The sequence below is a fragment of the Primulina huaijiensis genome, chromosome 2 (genome assembly GCF_012295235.1).
Source record: "Primulina huaijiensis isolate GDHJ02 chromosome 2, ASM1229523v2, whole genome shotgun sequence".
NCBI classification, from domain to species: domain Eukaryota; kingdom Viridiplantae; phylum Streptophyta; class Magnoliopsida; order Lamiales; family Gesneriaceae; genus Primulina; species Primulina huaijiensis.
This window is the reverse complement of record NC_133307.1, coordinates 23,015,774-23,040,034: the sequence shown is the minus strand read 5'-3', so window position 1 is coordinate 23,040,034 and position 24,261 is coordinate 23,015,774. Positions and strand designations below refer to the sequence as shown.

Genomic DNA, 24,261 nt, shown 5'->3' with positions numbered 1-24,261 from the left:
AGTTATCATTTTTTTTATGGAGGTTGTTTGTGTCATGAATTTTTTAAATTCATTTTGTTTAGTATTGTTGGCGGCAATTGATTTTTCTGATATTCTATTATTTGTCTTGTTGTTTATATGAAAATATGTATGAGGGTACACCAATCAAAGCCACATATTTTGGGTCTTATGTTCTACGAAGAGGGTAATATATGATTTCTGTTAATTATATAATTTATTGGTTCTTCATACATGTAGTTAAGAAATGAATCAAATTTTGAACAAAAAATTTATGACAAACATAGTGGATGAAAAAAACATGTTAAAAAAAATAATGTTGCATATTACTATGCCCCTATTTCTGTATGATATAATTCAAACACATTTTTTTAGATATTTGAAATTAGGTCTAACTAAGTGACATAAAACATATACATATATATTTGAAGGCGTATTTAAAGCAAAATATTAAGATCAAGAATGATTCATATTTAAATTTCAACGCAGCACAATGAAGAAGAAATTGGAAAATTGTATGTGTAAACCTTTAAGGGTTATATAGTGATTATGTTGCTACTTCATGGTTTGCAACATATTGATGCCATATAAAATATCAATATTTCTCAAAGAATAAACAAAAAGAAAAAATTCTTCATTCAGAAAAAGAAATACATGAAAAAAAATTGTGTATAATTCTCATTCTATTTTTAATGGTTTGAGAACAATTCTAAAGCTTTGTGGACACAATATATCAATTTTGTGCATTTTTAATAAATTGAGACATTGAGCCGGTTGCACTTTATTTCTTCCAATATTATATCGATAGATTTCGAGGTGGCTAAGAGGTTGTTTTTGTCTATTTTTTTAGTTAAAGTGGCTAACAAACTAATTCATGAGATATATGATGGTAACATAGAGAACTACTCGCCAAATAAATTCAGTTAGCCGAATAGTGAAATTCAAATTGAATTATACAATATTTCATCAAATTAATTTTGTCTATTATAAGATGCTCATGAAATCTAAACAGTTGTATTATTAGATGAGATATTGAATAAGACAAATACTTTGATATATATATTTGAATGATATCTCATATACATATCTTAATTACGTTATCCGTGTCCTTCTCAAGATTTTTAAAATACAATAATTAATTTTGTATGTCGTTCCACAATATATAAAATATTATAAAACAAAATGTAAACTCGATAGAATAAAATTTGTTTTGTTTATGAGATTGAAACTATATCATCTCCATGATATGATGCACGCAATCATTGTTCCAAATCTTCTAAAAAATGACGAAAGAAATGACTTTCCTGAATTGCGTCAAATTAAACGATGACACAGTTCTAAGATATAGTCATTTGAAAAGATTTTCAAGTTTTTTTCTCACACTGATTGAGAAATAATCGTTAAAAATTTATTAAACTTATAGCTATATGTTGATAATATTTATACTAAATATATAAAAATGATATTTCAAATATCCCGATGTTTGAAGAAATTACAGCACCATTCATTGGTTATGTTGTTGAAGAATATATAGGTTATACATACTTTTAGTCACAAGTAAAAACCAATCACGACTAAAAATAACATTTATTCTTATGAGTCATATTTGATGATTGTCAAAAACTGAAAAATCATTCAACAATAAAATAAATATTTTGGAAAATAAGATTACTGGATAAAAACAATGTAGAAAACCGAAAAAACGTCCTGATAGGGAAGTAAACTACGAGCATATCAGATCCCAGATGAAGATTTTAAATAACATAATAGATGTTTAAGACGATCATATACTTGCTGAGTATATCAAAATGGTTATATGTATATTATAACAAACTACAACAAAGAGTTGTAGAGTTATCAAAATCAACCAAGAAGTATATTGAAAAGTATGTTATGTGGATTAGATAACTTCTCCGATTCATATAACGTCTATTGTCATGATTTTTGATTTTGTGGTTTGATTTGTTGCAATTAATAAATGCTATTAGCCATATTTTAATTCATTTAAACATTATCAAAATTTCGTACTTATATTTCCAGCAATTTAGTTGCTCACGTGCAACGCACGTGCACTTTTCTAGTTTTATTAAAAATGGTGAGATGAATTGTGTATTGTCCATATTCTCCTTGTATCCATATTGTGAGTTGTTATGTATCCGCATTGTGAGTCCAGGGCGTAGCCAAAGTGTGGGAGCCCAGCAAAGATTATCAATTTTTTTTATATAGCCATGCTGTAGTCCAATTATTTCCTTAAGCTCATCCATTACAAAAATAAAATGAAAAAAAAAATAAAGTAAAAAAACAATAGGAAAAAATGCGAGATGATGAATGGGAAGATTTTCTATAGAGCGTGAATAATTTTTGTGATAGTCATGACATTGTAGTGCCTGATTTGACAGATCGTTATGTTGAGGTGCTAAATATTCTTGTCAACAGAAAAATCATTTTACAGTGGAGGAATATTATCATTTTCATGTATTCAATGTTGTGACTGCCAAACAGCTGATGGAGTTGAATATACGATTTAATGAGCAATCAATAGAGCTTCTCACTCTCTGTGAAGCCTTGAATCCCAGTTATGGCTTCAAATCATTCTCTGAACGTTCTATTTATTCTTTGATTGATAAATTTTATCCCAACTATCTTTCCAAAGATGACATGAAACATTTGAAGACTCAATTGGATCATTACAAGCTTGATGTATTTGAGGATTCGATGTTTAAAGATGTTGATTCTCTTTCTAAATTATACCGACTACTAGTTGAAACAAAGAAGTCGAGGATTTATTTCATTATTGATAGACTGATTCGTTTGGTCTTGACTCTTTCAGTTTCTACTGCTACAACTGAGCGATCATTTTTAGTGATGAAACTTCTCAAGACACCACTTCGCAACAAAATGGAGCAGGAATATTTAAACAATGCAATGGTTTTGTATATTGAGAGAGAAATTGCTCATGACATTGATATAGATTACATAATTGATAGATTTGATTTTTTGAAAAATCGAATGTTGCGACTAAAGTAGTGTTTATTTAAGTTACTCTTTTTTCGCGTAAGTTGTATTTTTTTTATTATGTGTACTCTTTCATATGATTAATGTTTGAACTTTTAGAAAATATTTATCCAGATTTGATGATTATATTGTGAAAATCATGGATTGCACTTAATCTTTATGTTATATGGAAAATGTTGTATTGAATTTTAGATTAATTTTTTTTTATTTTCTAGCCCCATATTTAGAAATTCTGGTTAGGTCTTTTTGAGTTGTCTTTAATCTATTGTTCATTATTATTTTTTATATTATTATTGTTATTCTTTGTGTGTGACGTGGAGATTTTCCTATCGTGTCTTTTTTTGTCGTGCCCTGAGATTTTCTTGCGAACCCTTCGTCGTTTTGTTGGGCTTTTGGCATGATTATGCTGACCTTATTGGTTATTCCAACAACTTTCCAATATTTGTTCAAAGATGTGTAGTCCTCTGTTCTTTTGTTCTGTCGAAGAATCTAGCTGTATAATTGTATATTTTCATTCATTAATTGTACACTACTACTTTAATTTAACATATTGAAGAATAATACTACTCTGAAAATGTTGAATGAACTTTGGATGGAGAAAATGATAAAAGAGTCCAACCAAGTAAGCCTACGACAATCGAAAGATGAAATGAAAACTTTGCAACGGTTAATGATGGGGTTCAATTTTACAACAAAAGCAGCTATCATTAATTGAGATTAATCATATGTTTCTATGTTACTTTAAAATAATAAGATGTGTGCACAATATTACAACATTACATATGTAAAAAGTATTACTACATCAAAACAAGCATAAGAGAAATTGAAAATAAATCGTCGACGTGGTACGAGGCTTGCCATAACTGTTACAAAGTTGTTATCAAAACTATTGGTGGATTTAATTGCATAAATTGTGAAAAGATTAATGTAAAAATCGTCTTAAGGTACTCAACTATGCAAAAACATATATTATTAATGAAAACATTTAATTATTGTGTACATGCATTCTTACAATTGATTTTCCAAGTACCAAATAGCAATAATCATCCAAGATCAAAATAAACAGTCAGAGTGACATGTTCGAAGAGATTGCCGTGACATTTATTAGTTGCATTGTTGAGAAATACATCAACATGCACACTTAGGTGATTTAAAACATTCATTTCAATATTTTTTTATTTATCTTATAATATTTCTAATAATTACATATTATATATTGCAACAAGCAAGTAATCTAGAACAAGTAAAGATACTTTATCACTCAAACAAACAATATTACAATTTCTTTTCAAATTAGACAAGAGTCTTTTTTCCTTTACATATTTTGGTGCTAGGCTTGATAGAGAACTTGCATTCTCAAGTCGTGGTTGGGGTTTATACTTTTCAGGTTTCACGGCAGATTTTTCATACTTTTTCACCAATCGTACCCAGGGATCAATGTCCAGCTCATTTCCAACTTTATTAGTCACATTCTTTTCATCAATCCCTTGATCAAAAACGTTAGAACTTAAGTCGGATTGTACCCATCGGATCATAGTAAGAGCATCTAGTAGCATCTCTCCATGATTCTCTAGGTATCATTGATAGTGTCTGCAATAAACATTAGGTTATGATTAGCATATAGTATGGTCTCTTCAACACATATATCTCGGTTGAAAATATGACGCGAGTTACAAATGAATTCGATAACGATGTGATTTATCTTTAAGTAATCATAATGAAATCGTATGTGCAACTAGAAAATGAGTTTTCCCTAAATCATATTTCTTGATTTGGTCAGAGACTCATTGCACTATTAATACATCAAATTACATATGATATCTTCACCCATACGTAAGCGGTGAATCTCTTACTACAGTGCATTGGTTTCTACATTTTTCGGGACTACACCCAACCTCACCACCTGATGAACATCAATAGAATCGGTAAATCAATCAAAGTGCATCGCTAATATGTACCATATTAGTTGTTCAGTGACTCATTTAATGAGCATTCATCTATATAAATGGACATCTTCATGTCCTTACTAATGAAACGTAGAGTTTACATCACAGATGCTAGTCTCGAACTCGAGCGACCTTTATCTTTATTTCATGTGCATGAATCGACTAAGAACAAATTTAAAATATACATTATACTTCATAACGAATTTCATTATCTACGTTAAGAGGCATATCTTGTGATGCTTTATTGTATATTAAAAGTTTTTATCTATGCAACATGCATAAATATACAAATAAATTAAATGTCATAATTAGATAAAACCGTAAAATATCATTAAAAATAATATCATTTTTATATAAGAGAAAATAAAATTCAAGTCACAAATTGACTTTCGAGACACCAACTTTAACAATGCAAAGAGTTGTTGTGGAACCTCATGGCCCCAATCATTAGGAATATGATGGGATGACAGATTTGGAGGATCATTTTGGCGGATTTGAGAATGCTAACCTTTTTTAAAGATAGAGATATGGGATAAAAAATTGGATCTTGTTGATCATTGTGGTCAATTCAACCCAACAAAATTTCATGTTGCTCAAATACAACTCCAATTGCTCGTTCGAAATATTTAGTTCAACCATACTAAATCATTCTATTAGCCAGAAGAAATAATAAAAAAATTATTTTAGGACATCTGAAATGTAGAAAGTTTATTTATTGTCAAATCAAAAATTAAAATATCACTCCTTTTAAAAATCTCTGTGTGTTTTACATAAAACGTATGTGCCCAGCTCGTTGTCTTGATGCAATACGTTTTCATTGAATAAAATCCATATTTTATCTTCAATANTAGACACTTTAGTCCCTTTGTCTTTTTTTTTATTATTATTATTTCAAATTGTAGTTTAGTCTCTAATTAATTTTTATAATTATGATACGACCTCATTTAAATATAATCATTTCAAACGGCAGTATGATATTTCATTACTGTTTATCATTATCATATTATCTTAATTTGAATATAAATCAAATTAATCATAAAAAAATTATACAAACATATAATACATGCATCGATACACTAATATTATTTAAATTTTCATCATCATAACACAATATCACATCATGCACTCAACCAAAAACTATTGGGCTCAACATAAACAGTACTCCGATGTGAATGACAACTATATATATATATGGTCCATTTACTTCTTGTCTTTCGATTTGATTTCAATATAGTCAAAACAGTTTTCTATACCACATATGGACAAGGGACGAGAAAGCATACACGATGAAGTGGGCTTCCTCGTCCTATTTCAATTCTCGCCCCTTAAATCGCAATGAGCTTGTGTTGGCCTTGAGAATATATGTCCAATCGGGGAAATAAGTTTTTTGTGAGACGGTCTCACGAATCTTTATTTGTGAGACATGTCAACTCTACCGATATTCACTATAAAAAATAACACTCTTAACATAAAAAATAATAATTTTTTATGGACGACTCAAATAAAAGATCTGTCTCACAAAATACGACATGTGAGACCGTCTCACACAAGTTTTTGTCCAATCGGTGACAGTACTTATAATTAGAATTTTTCACTCTCTCCACAGTCTATCGGTTTATGATAATATCTATTAATTTAATTTAATTTAGTACGTTAAAGATGCTTATTGTGATGCGCTTAAACGTCCCTTAATGCGTCATATATATCTATTTCATTCCTATCGATTGAATTATCTCATTTTTATTTATTTAATCATAAATCATATTTTCCAAGAGTAATGATTGTAATGAACAAGGAAGTTCATGAACTCAACCAGAAATAGGAAAAGTAAACTTTATATGTACGTAAAAGCCAAATGTGTATATGAGATTAAATTATTTAATTAATTTCCCAACCATTTTCGTCACTTAATTTTAATTAATGACTTTGGCCCATAATCTGCGTGCTTTCCTACCAATCTTCACGCACTTTCGGCTCTAAGCTATTCGGTTGTTATCACCATTATTATTAGTTTAGTGAATCACCACACTAGTTCCGCCGAGATTATAAAATTAATGTGGTGTGTGTGTGTGTTTATATATAACAAATTCTCATAAGTGAAGCAATAAAATATGTATAGCTGTTTAAATGTGTATTTTTTAAAATAAAAAATTATCATATGTGAATTTTAAAATTTTCAAGCAAGAGAGAATGATAATCCATTCACCTTTTGTTAAGAAAGAGCTAACACTAAGTCTAAAGTAGTAGCTGTTAGTCAAGGCGTAACTTTATTTTCTTATATTCACGAGAGTGCGAAATGCACCTACTTGGATGTTAATCGGTTTGGCTGGTACGAACATGAGTTCTAAGAGGTGCGTGTTTATCTGCTGATATTGTCTCATATCCCTTTTACAGATCAGCTGTTAGCCAATACACGACTTTATTTTTTTATACTCATGGCAGCGCAGAGTACACATATTTGAGTGTTAGTTGGTCGGGCTGTTAAGTCAATGATTCAAGGGAAGTGCGTGTTTATCTGCTGGTGTTGTCTCATATCTCGTAGAGATCACTCTGACCCTTTTCATACAGTCGATCTTGTCCTCAGCAGATACAATATTACCCGTTAAGATCTAGAGTCCCTTTTTTATTGCCTACCTAACTAAGCAGATCAAACAGCGTAACTTCAATAGTTTGACAAGAACTTCCTAGAAAATCACTCATGTTATTATTACTCCCTTTCACGCAGGTTTAAATCAACACCTTGTTTGGTCTAGCTGGGTTAAAAGAGTAAGAGATAAAAAAAAAGTTTAAAATTAGGTTGGAAGAGTGACATTGCTTATTTTATTGCAAAATATGGGTAAAATAACAAATATTCCTAGTCCGTGCTCATAATGCAGGGTTCGACCCTATTCGAGTTCTGGTTAATTCGATTTCAATGTTGAAAAAACACTTCGAGAAATTTCAATTTTACTGTAAATTTTATTTCAATGAATTCACATTTCTTAAAAAGTATATTTGAGTATTGATGCTGAAAATATTCTTGACGAAAAGCAATGAGATACTGCTTATAATTAAGTACAAGATAACGATCGAAGCTTACTCAATTTTCCACAATAGAAGTATAAAAGTAACATGGGCATGTGGAACCCCATTAAGTTTTCTTCCGACGTCATTTGTACTTCATGGTATCAAAATTAATATGGGTCGACTTTTATTTCTTCTTTTTCTTTGTTTTAAAGGACTTTTATTTCTTTTTACTCCACCTAATTAATTACCAATTACGTATTTGTAACTAAAAAAATTATGTAAAAAATACAAAAAACTTATGTTTTTTTTTTTTAAACTCTACATCTCCCAAATACAATGACGATTAGTTTTTGCTTTTTAACAGAGTCGAAACTAAGTTGACAAATTTTTATTTCAAGTGACTCCAACTTAAAATTATTAACGGCGATCCAAAAGCAATTATCGGTTCTAGATGACACTTTACAATACTATATATATATGTGTATATATATATATATGTGTATGTGTATATGTGTGTATATGTGTATATATATATATATATATATGTGTATGTGTATATACAATTTTTATATGATGAACATCTACCGAGCATCGATGATACGTCATTCACTTATTGGATGTGATGAAATATAGAAACATTTCACATCCAATAAATGAATGTTATATCATCGATACTCATATAAATGTACACGATAGATGTACAACATATTAATATTGTATATATATAACTTGTTTGTTATTAAAATAATGTTTTTAGCAATTTACCATAATATAATTTGATTCCTAGCTAGTTGTCTATAGGAGTGAATCTGCTGACACCTGTAATCCAACTACACTTAATTAATTTAATTAATAATTTTAACTTTGATACTATTATATATGTGTTGTAGCAAATTTAAAGCAAATGTGAGGGCCGCCCATCTCTAAGTTTTCCAACAATTCCCATCTCTAAGTTTTCCAATAATTAATTACACTCTGGCATAGATGCATGCTTAAAAATAGATAAATATACGTAGAAGGGGTCGACAATGACCTAAATATATCGGCCCTAATGTGAGGAAAAATATAATTAAAAAAATACTTTGATTTTTTTTGAGTTAGGTAAGGGTTTGTTACAATTAAGTCTTGAATTTGAATATGATATATCGTTCTAAACTGAGAATCTTGGTGTTGATAAGTGCAAGTTTTGTACTTAAATTAGCCAAGAAATTGGTATGAAAGTGTGCGATTTTCGAGTGGATTTACGTATTTTTTTGTTGTTGTTTATGTCGTTGCATGAATCAAGCATAACCAGATAACTTGCGACCAACAAAGAATTAAATGCCGAAATGGAAGAATGCGGTGAACAAGAAAGCAGAAGAAGCGCGGGCGAAAAAAAATGAACTGCAGCACGTGGAAACCCGTGCCCCAGCGCGCGTAGGAGAAAAAATCTGACGGGCTTCTCTTGGGCTTTTGCAATCATTCACGCGCATATAAAAATTTAAACCCTAGCCACAGATAGGAGAGCCGAAGTCACTCACAAAAATTCAGAGAAGAGGAAAGAGAGCGAGAACTGAGAACGATGAAGATCGCATCTTATGGGTCGGGACGGAGTCGCAACACTGATTCGATTCTTTTTCCCTTCTTCTTAGTTAATTTTAGTTTATTAGTGATGTTGAAGAATGATTTTATTTTGTCGTTTTTCATTCATGAACTAATTTATTAAATCTAGAGGACAACGTAGCTTGGTCGGATATTTATTTATGAATTGTTGACTAATATATGCGAATTGCTTCTTTGATTATTTATATTTTTCGGATCTTATTATTTTCAATTACTTGATCACTAATTGAATTGTCATATTTACTTGAAATCTATTACTCGGGAGATGAGATTTTAAATAGGGCCGTATGAAAATATATCATTGGTGTTTATAGAGTTTGGAATGACTGTAACTCCAACGAATCCACTAAAAAAATTATTGTGCTATTTAAATTATTTATTGTTTGTTTTTTTACTGGAAATTCAGAATCGATTTTAGATAATTGATCATACGCACCACTTGGGAAAGAAAATAAAAATAGTTGAGAATTTTTGGGTAGTAAACGAATTGAAATTATAAATATAGGGGTCAATGGTAATTTAATATAGTGAAGAGTGAGTGAAATCGTAACTCCAGATTCTTATTCTCACTGATTTATTTCGCTTGCGCGCTTTCATTAGTTTTAGTTCATAATTAACAACAAACTTTCTATTAACTTTTTTGAAATAAACTCTGATTATTTTAATTATGGTAATTAATTTATAATTAAATTGCACTCATTGTTTTAATTTTTTATGTGGAATTCAGAATCGATTTTAGATAATTGATTCATACGCACCACTTGGGAAATCATGAAGTAAGGATAGTTGAGAATTCTTGGGTAGTAAACGAATTGAAATTATAAATACAGGGGTCAATGATAATTTAATACAGTGAAGAGTAAGTGAAATCGTAAACCTAGATTCTTATTCTCACTGATTTGAATCGCTTGCGCGCTTTCATTAATTTTAGTCATAATTAACAACAAACATTCAATTAAAATTTTTAAATAAGTATGATTATTTTAATTATAATAATTAATTTATAATTAAATTGCACTCCCTGTTGAATCGATATATGTGCTCTACCGAGTACTAAAACTTGATATTGTACACTTATCGGTAGCAAATATTGCAACAATGTTAAATGATGTTTAAGTAATGGACAATACGTTGATTTTTTGTGTTTACTATTATGCCAAAAATATTTAAATCATGGATAAAGTTACGTTGATTTTTTGTGTTTACTATTATGCCAAAAATATTTAAATCATGGATATAGTTATCCATCACTCTGATCTTTCTTAAAATATACAAAAATTATTTTTCCAAGCAACAGCCACCCTACATTTCTTCTTAGGGGCCGGGGGCCGTCTCTAGACAATAATTTATTTTTTAAAAAATTCAGAATCCTTCGATTTAAACTCATAAAACTCTCATCTCGTTTCATTCAAGCAAAACACCAAAATAATCATGNATAAACCATATATGTACGTAAAAGATCCACATACTTGCTATATAAATCATATATATTCACCATAGATGTAGTACACACTACGAAATCGTAATTTGCTCCATCTCAAAATGCAGTCCAAAAACCTCAACAATTATCAAATCAACAATATGTTGGACACTTACAGTTCATCTCTTCAATCCCATCTACCTTTACATTTACTGCTTTTCCTCCTCATCGTCATCATGTTCTTGGGTATTACTTCATACATCAACTCCTTCTTCGAAGGATTGGTAGATAAAATAAAGCTGGTTTTGATAGTGTCACCGCTACTGTTTTTATTGGTTCTGCACTTGAACTCAACCTTCCAAAGATCCTTCGTCTACGTGACCAGACTAAACCAAGATTCTGTTCAAGGAGGCAGCGGCACGCCTTGGGGAGTGGGGCTGCTGATGGTGCTTCTTTTCTTCTTGATTTCGTTTAGTTAGTGCATGTTGTTTTGCTTCAAAATTTTAATTTGTACAACATCATATATTCATGTGCCATGATGAACTATGTTTATATATACTTTGTCTTGATGTAATATGTAATTATTTTTCTCTTGCAACTAAACAATTTTCGGCTTTAGATTTTAAATTGAAGGTATTTAACTAATATATGAACAGACTATTCTATCTTATAAAAGCATCTACATGGATTGAAAAATCATTAAAGTTAAATGTTCAAACTAAGTTTTAATTGATAGTTTTCAAATACACTCCATATGAGTAATTTGAAAGAAAATAAATTAAACACTAAATAAATGTCAAAAGCTACCACAACACTTTGTTAACAATTGGCAAATTTTTCCATTAAATTTTGTATATAAAAAACATCTAAATTAATAGATATAAGCTGTAAATTTCGTGATTCACATGTTAGACAATTGAAACAAGTTTGGAGCAAAATGATTGTATTTTGAGAGAAAATTTGCAAAAATCGATCCAAACTCTCCCAAAACTCTAACAAAAAATTCTCAACACGTTTTGATCATCCAGAAAGTTTTAGGAACGTGAGTTATCGTGAATCAAAAACCAAAATTGCCCAGAAAAATCAAAATCTAGGAGTACACTTGCTGGAAATTTTCCAGAAAATCCAGTGGAAAGGTAGCATGCGCAAATCCTTTTATTTCATACTTTCTGAATGAACGTGTACTTGGTATATGAACAAAATTAACTTGTTTATTAATTATGATGTCTAGTTTATATAAACGTCGGTCATTTATCCTCTGATGACCGATTCCATTATTTCTCCGGCGAAGAAAATACCTTTGAAAACATTTCAAAATACTGAATCTGGGACTAATCGACTTAGAATTTGAAACAATTTGTATAAAAAATTTGCAGTACGTACCACACGGATTCACCCGAAAAATTGCGCAACCACGCGCCATCAAGGGTCATTTCTAAAATTTTGCTATGGCCGAAGGTTTTCGCATTTATTTTAGGTCCTGAGTCCAAATTTCAGGTTTTTCTGAATATTATATGATTTATTATGAATTTTTAATGAAAAACAAAGTTTCCATCGCATTATTTTTGAATGATATGAGAGTTTAATTGATGCTTACGTTTATGACATTAAACACAGTTTTTGGATATAAGTATAAAAGAAAATTATCCATCAAGTTACCTAGTGTATCAATGTGCCGGTCGAAATCTCAAAAACTCATCGGAAATATCCTTTTACCGATGGACAAAAACTATTGAAATTTATTTTGAAAGAACGTATTCTGGAAAAATCGACTGAAAAACTATACCAAAGTTTATAACAAAACAAGACACGACTACTGAAAAAAATGGGTTGTGCATGGTGGCCGGAGCTTGGCCAGGCGCCGTTTCTTTGGCGTGTGCAATATATGTGTCGTCCCGTGTCCGAAAATTCTGATTTACAAAAGTTTCAGGAGTAACTTCTTACTTATTTTACAAGTTTCGTGATTTTTTTTAAAAATATTATATTTTTTAAATTCAAAATAATAACATACTTGATTTTCGGCGAGAAATTGAACTTGAAGCTAGTCAAATTGACAAGTTGCGATATTAACACAAATAACATCACAAAATCTATGAGTTTAATGATTATTTAAGAAATCGGAGTAGAAAAGCAAGGTATACGATAAAATTTCTACCATCTCATTCTTAGATATTGTATCATATTGAAATTTTACATTATATTAATCATAATGTACTGTTTGATTGATATTAGGAAAATGTTATTTATTTTTCAATCATTCATGATCTACCGTAAATAAATGAATGATTAATAATATTTTTAGACAACAATCATCATACCGAAAACTGAATCTACTACACAATGTGTCTTTGGCTTGAAAAATGAGTTTTAAGCTTAAATAAATGGTATATTCACTGCGGTGTAACTAGAGGTGTTCATCGGTCGGTTTGGTTCGGTTTTCGGATTTTTCGGTTTTCGGTTTTACAAATATATAATCCGATATCCGAACCATTTTTCTTCGGTTCGGTTCGGTTTTCTACCGAAATGGGTCGGTTATTAGGTTTTGATACAATTATTTAAATTAATAAGACAAATATATTGTAAAATATAATATGTTATCTTTTTACATGATTTCTTATTAAAACATTTAAATATAAAGTCTAAATAAATCACATAAACAACAATCAACTAAATATTATTCAAAATAATTCATCATTCACTGATATCATCTCAAAAAATATATAATAAAATAAAATTATTAATTTAATGAAATTTTGATTTTTTCGGTCGGTTCGGTTTTGACACATATAATATGTGATACCATTGTCTCACATCTTAAAAATTATAGATTTAAAATGAGTTTATAATGGCTTACAATAGATTTCTATAGTAACTTGGTTTAATTATTTTCGTAAAGCGAGGACGAATACGAAGTAGTTGCTATAGGGGCCATTGTGCGTAGTCACGTAGGCACGGGCCCAGGCTCGGGCTCGGGGCGTGACAGAATGGTATCAGAGCCGGTCACGGGCATGGGACACCGGGGAATAAGTGCTATGCGGGGCAAAGTGCTACATGACGGGAGCCACCTCTTGAACCTGTAGGAGCCACATCTAGATTCTCGGCGCTGGTAGATCGAGGGGTCATGGCGCGACGAGGACGTCACGTTCTGAAGGAGGGTGATTGTGATATCCTTGTCCCACATGATAAAAATTACAGATTTAAAATGAGTTTATAAGGAGGTATAATAGATTTTTATAGTAACTTGGGTTAAATATTTTCGTAAAGCGAGAACGAATACGAAGTAGTTGCTATAAGGGCTATTGTACAGTCACACAGGCGCGGGCTCGGATTCAGGGCGTGACATAATCCGAAACCAAACCAAATAAATATCATTTTTAAAATTTATATCCGAATTATAAAATTCGATTTTCGATTCGATTTAGTATTCGATTTTTTCAGTTTTAAATTTTTGTTTTTTCGATTTTATACGAAGTTTGAACACCTTTATGTTGTAACTCTTTTTTGACAAATAAATACTATTTTGTAATTAATTGAAAAAAATTAATTTGCGTCGCCTGAGAGATTCGAACTCTCGCGGGGAAACCCCATGTACTTAGCAGGCACACGCCTTAACCACTCGGCCAAAGCGACTCTTTGGAATTACAATTAAATAATAAATTATTATAATATATTAATAGTCGTATTCGAGAACTGATTATTATATATTTAATTATCTGTGATTCAATTATTTAATACCAAAAGGTTAATATTATATTGGAATCATGTATGGTAAAATAAAAAATTCCATTGTTACAAAGATTCTAGTTACGAATATTTTGTCGTCACAATCTTTAAATTTGTTGAGGAGAATAAATGCGTTTATTTGTTTATGGGATGATATATTGGTTTGATTAGCAATAAAGAGAATCAAGATCCTCTGATGTGGGTTCGCAGAGGGTGTTATGGACGTTGTTTTAGTCCACAACACTATTATAAAAAAACTTATTTTTTTAAAAAATTGGAATTTTTATATTTTAATTATTTCAAAATAAAATTTATATTTTTTATATTAAAATATGTGATTAATAATTCAATTTAAAGCTACAATTTTATTTTTAGTTACAAATATATATTGTGGAGTAAAATGACGTCTCTCTTATTACTTTTTTTTAACAATTTTTTCGACTCTTTTTTTTAAAAAAATGTTAATAAAAATTTAATTTTTTTGTTACAAATATGTGATTCCGAACGAACAAGAAAAAACGACGGTATATTCAATTTTTTTTAATATTATAGTTCTTTTAAAAAAAAGTATTTTCTCCTTTTTTATCTTATTAATTTTTTTATTTAAAAGTTAAAATTTTATTAAATCATATATTTGTAACAAATACTTCTGAGACCGATGGCTTGCAATTTTTCCTCTCAATGTTGATACCAGTATTGAAATCCTTGCAATATTTGATCGACGAAAATTGAAAATAATTAAAATTTTGTGTTCCATTGATCAAATTTGTCTGCATGATCCAGAGTTAAAATAGAATGCTTCAACAAAAATACAAACATTAAAGAACATTTTGTCGGTGTTTTAGTAGATCATAGATAAGCCCCAACGGAGAGAGCTTTCACAAATTGCTAATGTGAACATTTTCTTCTATATTATATAATTCACGCATACATGATTGTATATTATGTCCCGTGACGAAAAAGTACATAAAACATCCGATTATATAAATACACTCTCCATCTAACACATAAAATTTGTTCATAAAGTCATGTGGTCTATATAGCACAAATAAGGTGCCACTATTAATACAAAAGGCTTAAAATTTAAAAACTTATAAATTTATTTAAATTTACGTTTCTAATTTATAATGATTTAACCTAAATATTACGACCTCTCATTCTTTTGTTCTCATGCATCAGCCGCTAATCTGAGGGTATGTGCAACGTAAATTTATAAAGAAACAAATATTTGTTGATTAATTACATACATTTGCCTTTCACATTTTATAAAAATTCCACAATTTTCACATGCTTTATCTATTTAGTCTATTCTTCATTTCTTGTCTGCATGCTATACTGCTGTACTAGCATTTTTTTTGCTAATTTAAAATTTCTAAATTAGTGACACTTCGTAAAATGTTTTTTAGTGCATGCACGACCGTGCAATTTTTTTGGTTTTCAAGTTTGTGACCCTTAAAAATTTTGGTATGATTTTTCTGTAAATATGACATATCAGAAAATAAAATACTCAAAATAAACAACATATGATCTCAATAAACACAACAACATAAACAAGTGTCATTCAGGCACAATCATGAACCAAAAATATCATAAAGCCGACAAGTTTCGTTAATAATATAATATAATCCTCCAAATATATATATAGTATCTGATATATGACAATACTACGTAATACTTAAATATAACTTAGCACACCCTCAAGAAGCTATGATACTTCCTCTCGAGCACATGAGGTTGAACTACATGTATTATATGGCATGTCCAGACACAAATGATACTACGACAGTCCCCCCTCTAGAGGGACAGAAACCATAATACGAGATATCAAAAAACAAGATATATAACATAGAAATGTAATAATGTCATAATTGAATATGAGCAAGATATTAGGATATCAGGAGTCAAATGATGGGTATCAAAAATCATACATAATATATTCAAGCTGATACACGACGCAATGCATGAATGAAAAATCTGGTCCCGTGGGGTAGTTTTTTAATAAAAAAAGGAAATAAAATTTGTCTGCTTTCATACATTATTCGCCACTCCATTTTTTGTTTTTTTCATTCTTATGGGTCCAATAATGTATATTTATTGATTCATTGATCTCATGTATATTTTTTCTGATTTATTCTATAACCATATAAATTTTATATTTAAACGGAAGTATTGCTTATAAATGGCGTGTTCCAACTTCCAATCATTTTTTTAAAAAATTTATGTAGCTGTTCGATTCAATGAATAATTGTGTCATTCATACATCTAATTATATAGATCATTATCTTAAAAAAATTATATATATGATAATTAATTTATCCATAAAACTGCATGGTCAAACGTTTTGGTATATTTAAACTTAATAAATATCAACATGCATGTGTATCGGATTTGACCCATGGCGGATGTTTCCATCGTAAAAAAAAAAATTGATACTTTTTAAAAATAAATATCTATTTCTTTTTTTTTCTTTTTTTTTTTTTAAAAAAAGAATTCATTCCTTTTGAAAAGTAAGTATATATTATTCCCCTCCAAAAATAAAAATAAAATGAAAATAGTCCCATGTCAATTTCCTGGGAAACTTCGTTACAACCAGTTCTGTCGTTCTCCGAAACAAAATTTTATTTATCCGTAATAATTTATTATAATATTTGTCGAGTGCAAGAGACGTGATTATAATTTAAAATATTAATTATTGGGAGATATGAATATTAATCAATTAATCATTGACTATCACGTGTGCAGTTTTTATATTTATGAATATAACCGACTTCTAAAATTCCAGGAAACACTTGTTCCAAAATCCAAGTCAAAGAGGTCGCCAGATTCTTGCAACCCACCCTCTCTTTCCCACCTATAAATTCTCTCACATTATCATATCGTCTCCATAAATTCAAATAAAAACATACAAATTATTCAAAGTAACTTTAATTAAATAATAAATGGAGTTGGAGAGAGGCAGCATATTGTTGAAGGTGGCGCTGTTCATTCTTGTTCAAGCTCTTGTTTATTTGATTCTAACTCAGTCTTCCAATGTTTTCTCCAAGACCCAGAGAACACACAGCTTCAAGCCCGCTCGTTCTCTCAGCATCCGCCGCTGGGCCGCCTCTCTCGCGGATATTCCCGCCAGCAGCGAGTCGTCCCCGTCCACAGGAGGAGCCTGCCGGTTTTTGCGTTCTTTCAGCCGGAAAGGTTGATGTGATCTGTGGAGGTGATTCATTGACCGGAAATTAGAAGCTTGAAGATATACGATACGTATAGTGGCCGAGTGTGAATATTCTCTCTTTTTATTTTTAGAAAAAAAAAAAGAAAAGAAAAGATTATGAATCATGTATTAAGTCATTATATTCGTTTGGATATTGTATTGGTTTCCTCATTTTAATTTTTTTTCTGTGCTATTTTTTTAATATTTTTAATATAGATAATGTTGAAAATGATTTGTACAATTATAGTCATAATAAATAAAAAGATGGCCAGCAGCCATCAGTTTAATTTTTTTTTTTTTATTTTTGGTATATTATTCATACTTGATATTCTTTCGTGTTAGCCATACTATTTTGAAAATTGATACATAATAGATATAGTTTGTCTTAAACTGCTAGTGTTTAAAATGTTATATATTTACGTTATTTTAAAAAAAATTATAAAGTTATAATGTTCAAAATAATTTTTTCAAACTGTTAAGAAAAAATAAAATCATTGTAATGTGTATTTCTAGATTGTATCTAAAATAATAAAATTAACAAACCCAAATTATTATCCTTTATTTTTCTTCATGTTATTTTCATTATTATTTAGAAAATCTACGATCTTATCTTATTAAAATTCGGCATGTTATCAATGCAAAAGTGCACATATTGTCTCTATCAGTCAAATTTTTTGACATTATTGTAGGTGTTTTTCTAATGATCACGTACGTAAAAATTTTGCAACTTGTCGACTTACCATTTGCACATTAGGTACGTGACAGATACCAATATATATGATGTACATAATTCCCCCCTTGCTAATTAAAGTTAACCATTTGTGTTAAAACTTCTTAAACTGAAAACCTACAATATTACTAGTGGTTTAAATCCTACATGAAAATACGAAAATTATACCAAATGACAGAATAATAATTACTCGATTTTCATGTCAGTCAATAATGTGATACATGTGCTACTTTCATGTAGACAGTATCACCAAATCAATTGAAAATTAAATAATATAAGGTTCTCAATTTTAATTAAATAATAAGATATTAGACGGACACGTAGGAAATATACTAAACGATAAAAAAAATGTACCAAATATATATTATATAAATTCTGCGATGTTGTGAAAAAGTAAAAATTTACGGTAAAAAAGTAAAAATCTCAAACTCTCAAAATTATCACACTACACACTTTATAATATTTTTCTCTCAACTCAATTGTGATTTTCTTCACAAATGAGAGATCTATTTATAGAAAATTTTTACAAATAATCCAAAAATAAAATACATCATTACCTACATCATCACACACTAATTTTCAATATTCAACACCTAATTTTACCTAATTTTCAACATTCAACATTCACATTTTCAACACAAATATTTATCACATTTTTAAATAATTTTTCAACACTCCCCCTTGTGATGATGATCATAATGATTGTATACATTACGTGTTTTTATACTGCCTCGTTAAAAACCTTACTAGGAAAAACCCATTGGGATAAAAACCATAGTAAGGGAAAAAGAGTGCAGTCACGTAAACTCCCCCTCATGTTGACACGAACAATTCTTCACAAATTTCGTAGATTGCGCATCCCAATATTATATATGTGCTTTCTGAATATTGTCGTAGGAAGTGCCTTTGTGAAGAGATCTGATGAGTTTTCACTTGATTGAATGTGACGAACATCAATACATTTATTCTTCTCAAGCTCCTTGGTGAATGCGAAGAACTTAGGAGGAATATGTTTAGTTCTGTCGCTTTTTATGTATCCTTCTTTCATTTGAGCAACACATGCAGCATTATCTTCATATAGTATCACAGGCTTCTCGTCGAATGATAATCCGCATGAGATTTGGATATGTTGAGTCATTGATTTTAACCACACACATTCACGGCTTGCTTCATGTAGTGCAATAATCTCGGCATGATTTGATGAAGTTGTTACAAGTGTTTGTTTCTGTGAACGCCAAGAAATTGCAGTGCCTCCACGAGTAAATACATATCCAGTTTGAGAACGTGCTTTGTGTGGATCAGATAAGTATCCAGCATCGGCATAACCAATTATACTTGGATTAGCATCTTTTGAATACAAAAGTCCCAAGTCTGTCGTTCCTCGTAGATAACGGAATATATGTTTAATTCCGTTCCAATGTCTCTTTGTTGGATATGTGCTAAATCTTGCCAATAAATTTACGGCAAAAGATATATCAGGCCTTGTACAATTTGTAAGATACATAAGGGCACCGATAGCACTTAGATATGGTACTTCTGGACCAAGAATATCTTCATCATCTTCACATGGACGGAATGGATCCTTTTCTATGTTTAATGATCTAACAACCATTGGAGTACTTAAAGGATTTGATTTGTCCATATTAAAACGTTTAAGGATCTTTTCTGTATAATTTGTCTGGTGAACAAATATTCCACATTCTTTTTGTTCAATTTGTAAACCCAGACAATACTTGGTTTTTCCAAGATCCTTCATTTCAAATTCTTCTTTCAAGTATGACACAACTTCTTGAATTTCCTTATTTGTTCCAATGATGTTTAAATCATCAACATATACAGCAATAATTACGCATCCGGATGTTGTTTTCTTAATGAAAACACAAGGGCATATTGAATTATTTACATATCCCTTTTTCATCAAGTGATCACTTAGCCTATTATACCACATTCTGCCGGATTGCTTCAACCCATATAATGATCTTAGTAATTTCACAGAATAACATTCTCTGGGTTTTGAACTTTGTGCTTCAGGCATCTTAAATCCTTCAGGGATTTTCATATATATATTACTATCAAGTGATCCATATAAGTAGGCTGTAACAACATCCATAAGACGCATTTCTAAATTTTCAGATACTGCCAAGCTAATCAAATACCGAAACGTAATTGCATCCATCACAGGAGAATACGTTTCTTCATAATCAATTCCAGGCCTTTGAGAAAAACCTTGTGCAACAAGTCGAGCTTTATATCTTACTATTTCATTTTTCTCATTTCGCTTTCGAATAAAAACCCATTTGTATCCAACAGGTTTTACACCTTCAGGTGTAAGGACTATAGGTCCAAAAACATTACGTTTATTTAGCGAATCCAATTCAACCTGGATGGCATCTTTCCATTTTATCCAATCCTGCCGATTTTTACATTCACCAAAAGATTTTGGTTCATGATCTTCATTATCATTTATGATGTCGATTGCCACATTATAAGAAAATATATCATCAATTTCTTCTATATCTTTTCGGTTCCATATTTTTCCAGTATTAATATAATTGATAGAGATTTCATGATTCTCGTCAGTTTGTGGTTCTGACAAAACATTTTCATCATCATGTGTTTCTTCAGGAACATCATTCTCTATTTTGTGATCATTATGTGTTTCTTCAGGAACATCATTCTCTATTTTGTGATCATTGTGTTTCTCTATGAATTTTCTTTTTCGAGGATTTTTATCCTTGGAACCAACTGGCCTTCCACGCTTCAGGCGTTTAATGACATCATGACTATCTTCAATTTGTTTCTTCGGAATTTCAATTCGAGCAGGGGCATTTGCAGCATGTATATATGATTTAGTTACCCCTTTTGTGTCTGCAAATGCATCTGGTATTTGATTTGCTATTCTTTGCAAGTGCACAATTTGCTGTACATCTTTTTCACATTGTTTTGTTCTTGGATCCAGATGTAACAATGATGATACATACCATGTAATTTCTTTTTCGGTATGTTTCTGTTCTCCCCCTAACATTGGGAAGATTTCCTCATTAAAATGACAATCAGCAAAACGTGCTGTGAACACGTCGCCTGTCTGTGGTTCAAGATATCGAATGATCGATGGACTATCATAACCAATATAAATTCCAATCTTTCTTTGAGGTCCCATTTTCTTTCGTTGAGGTGGTGCAATAGGCACATACACCATACATCCAAAAATTCTCAGATGAGAAATGTCTGGTTCTTTACCAAATGCAAGCTGCAATGGGGAGTATTTATGATATGCACTTGGTCTGATGCGAATTAATGAAGCAGCATGTAAAATTGCATGTCCCCATATAGAAATAGGGAGCTTTGTTTTCATAATCATTGGTCTAGCAATCATTTGCAGACGTTTAATCAATGATTCAGCCAATCCATTTTGAGTATGTACATGAGCAACAGGATGCTCAACAATGATTCCCATAGACATACAATAATCATTGAAAGTCTGGGAAGTAAATTCACCAGCATTATCAAGTCTAATTTTCTTGATTGTATAATCGGGAAATTGATTCCTCAATTTTATTATTTGAGCAAGTAATCTTGCAAATGCAACATTTCGAGTTGACAATAAACATACATGTGACCATCTGCTGGAGGCATCAATCAATACCATAAAGTATCTGAATGGTCCACATGGTGGATGGATTGGTCCACAAATATCACCCTGAATACGTTCAAGAAACATTGGTGATTCAGTTTGGATTTTGGCTGGTGATGGTCTTATAATAAGTTTTCCAAGAGAACATGCTTTACATTGAAACTTATTATTCTGAAAGATCTTCTGGTCTTTCAATGGATGACCATGTGTATTTTCTATAATTCTTCGCATCATTGTTGAACCAGGATGTCCTAATCGATCATGCCAATTGGTTAATATTGAAGAATTATCAATTACCATGTTTGATTCAATGGGACGTATATGTGTATAATGCAATCCAGTAGGGAGCATTGGTAGTTTTTCAATCACATATTTCTTTCCTGATTTATATGTGGTAAGACACATATATTTCTCATTCCCTTCATTCATTGTTTGAGTATCATACCCATGGGAATATATATCATTAAAACTCAACAAATTTCTTTTCGATTGTGGTGAATATAAAGCATCATTGATCAAAAATTTTGTACCATTAGGTAACAAAAATTGTGCTTTACCACATCCTTTAATCAAGTCTACAGGACCTGATATTGTATTCACCGTTGTTTTTGTTGGTTTTAGTTCCAAGAAATATCTTTTATCTCGGAGGATAGTGTGCGTTGTACCACTATCAGGTATGCAAACTTCAGCTTGGTTCGTAGCATTTTCCATATTTGAACTTCAAAAAAATATGCAATGAAATAAAATTATTGACAATAAAATACAATACAATATAACACACTATAAAACATTATCATACGAATACATAAAAAATAAAATATTTTACATATTTATTCCACCATCAAATTGATCATTATCTGAGAAATCAATCAGAAAATCTCCAGCATCAAAATGAGTTGAACCACTCAAAGGTTCACTGTGTTCAGTAAAGTTGGTCTCCTTTTCTTTCCCCTTTATTGATTCTTTATAAAGTTTACAAAGGTGCTCAGGGGCTCGACAAATACGGGACCAATGTCCTGGAGTACCACATCTGAAACAAGAACTTTCAAATCTTTTTGAGTGATTCTCATTAACACTCATATTCTCTTGATGCCTTTTCGGTGGGTGGTTTGGGACGTTCTTTTGAGATGAGTTATAGAAATAACTATCTCGATTATTTTCAAAACCACGGCCGCGTCCACGACCACGACCACTTCCACGTCCACGTCCACGTCCACGACCACGACCACGACCTCGATTTTGTCCTCGACCAAAATCTTGTCTGTAACTTTGATTTTGGTTTCCAGGTTTAAATTCATTTTTGCTTACAGCATTTACTTCTGGAAATGCTGTTGATCCAGTGGGTCGGGACTGATGATTTCTCATTAATAGCTCGTTGTTCTTTTCCGCCACAAGAAGACAGGCGATGAGTTCAGAATATCTCGCAAATCCACGCACTCTATATTGTTGCTGTAGTGTTATATTTGATGCGTGAAACGTGGAAAATGTTTTTTCAAGCATTTCCGATTCTGTAACCTCATGTCCACAAAATTTTAACTGCGAGATTATTCTATACATCGCTGAATTGTAATCACTGACTTTTTTAAAGTCTTGGAATCTTAACATATTCCATTCATCACGGGCGGTCGGAAGTATAACTTCCCTTATATGTTCAAATCTCTCTTTTAATCCTTTCCACAGAGCCATGGGATCTTTTTCGATGAGATATTCACATTTTAAACCTTCATCAAGGTGTCGTCGTAAAAATATTATAGCTTTTGCTTTTTCTTGTGATGAAGATATACCATTTTCTTTAATGGTCTCGCTTAGACCCAATGACTCAAGATGCATTTCTACATCAAGAGTCCATGGCATATAGTTTTTCCCAGTAATATCAAGAGCGATGAATTCGAGCTTTGCCAAGTTTGCCATGGTGGTACTAAAAATTACGATGCATTTTATTAGTTAATGAATATTGCAATACAAAGTAATGGATAAACAACAAGT

The 24,261-nt window shown here is 30.9% G+C and overlaps 1 non-coding gene across 1 annotated transcript; it reads right to left on the bottom strand.

The window, feature by feature from the left end:
* Nucleotides 1–14,534: 14,534 nt before the first annotated feature.
* On the bottom strand, nt 14,535–14,616 carry TRNAS-GCU (transfer RNA serine (anticodon GCU)). The gene has a single exon. It is a non-coding gene; the product is annotated as a tRNA-Ser (tRNA).
* Between the last annotated feature and the right edge of the window lie 9,645 nt (nt 14,617–24,261).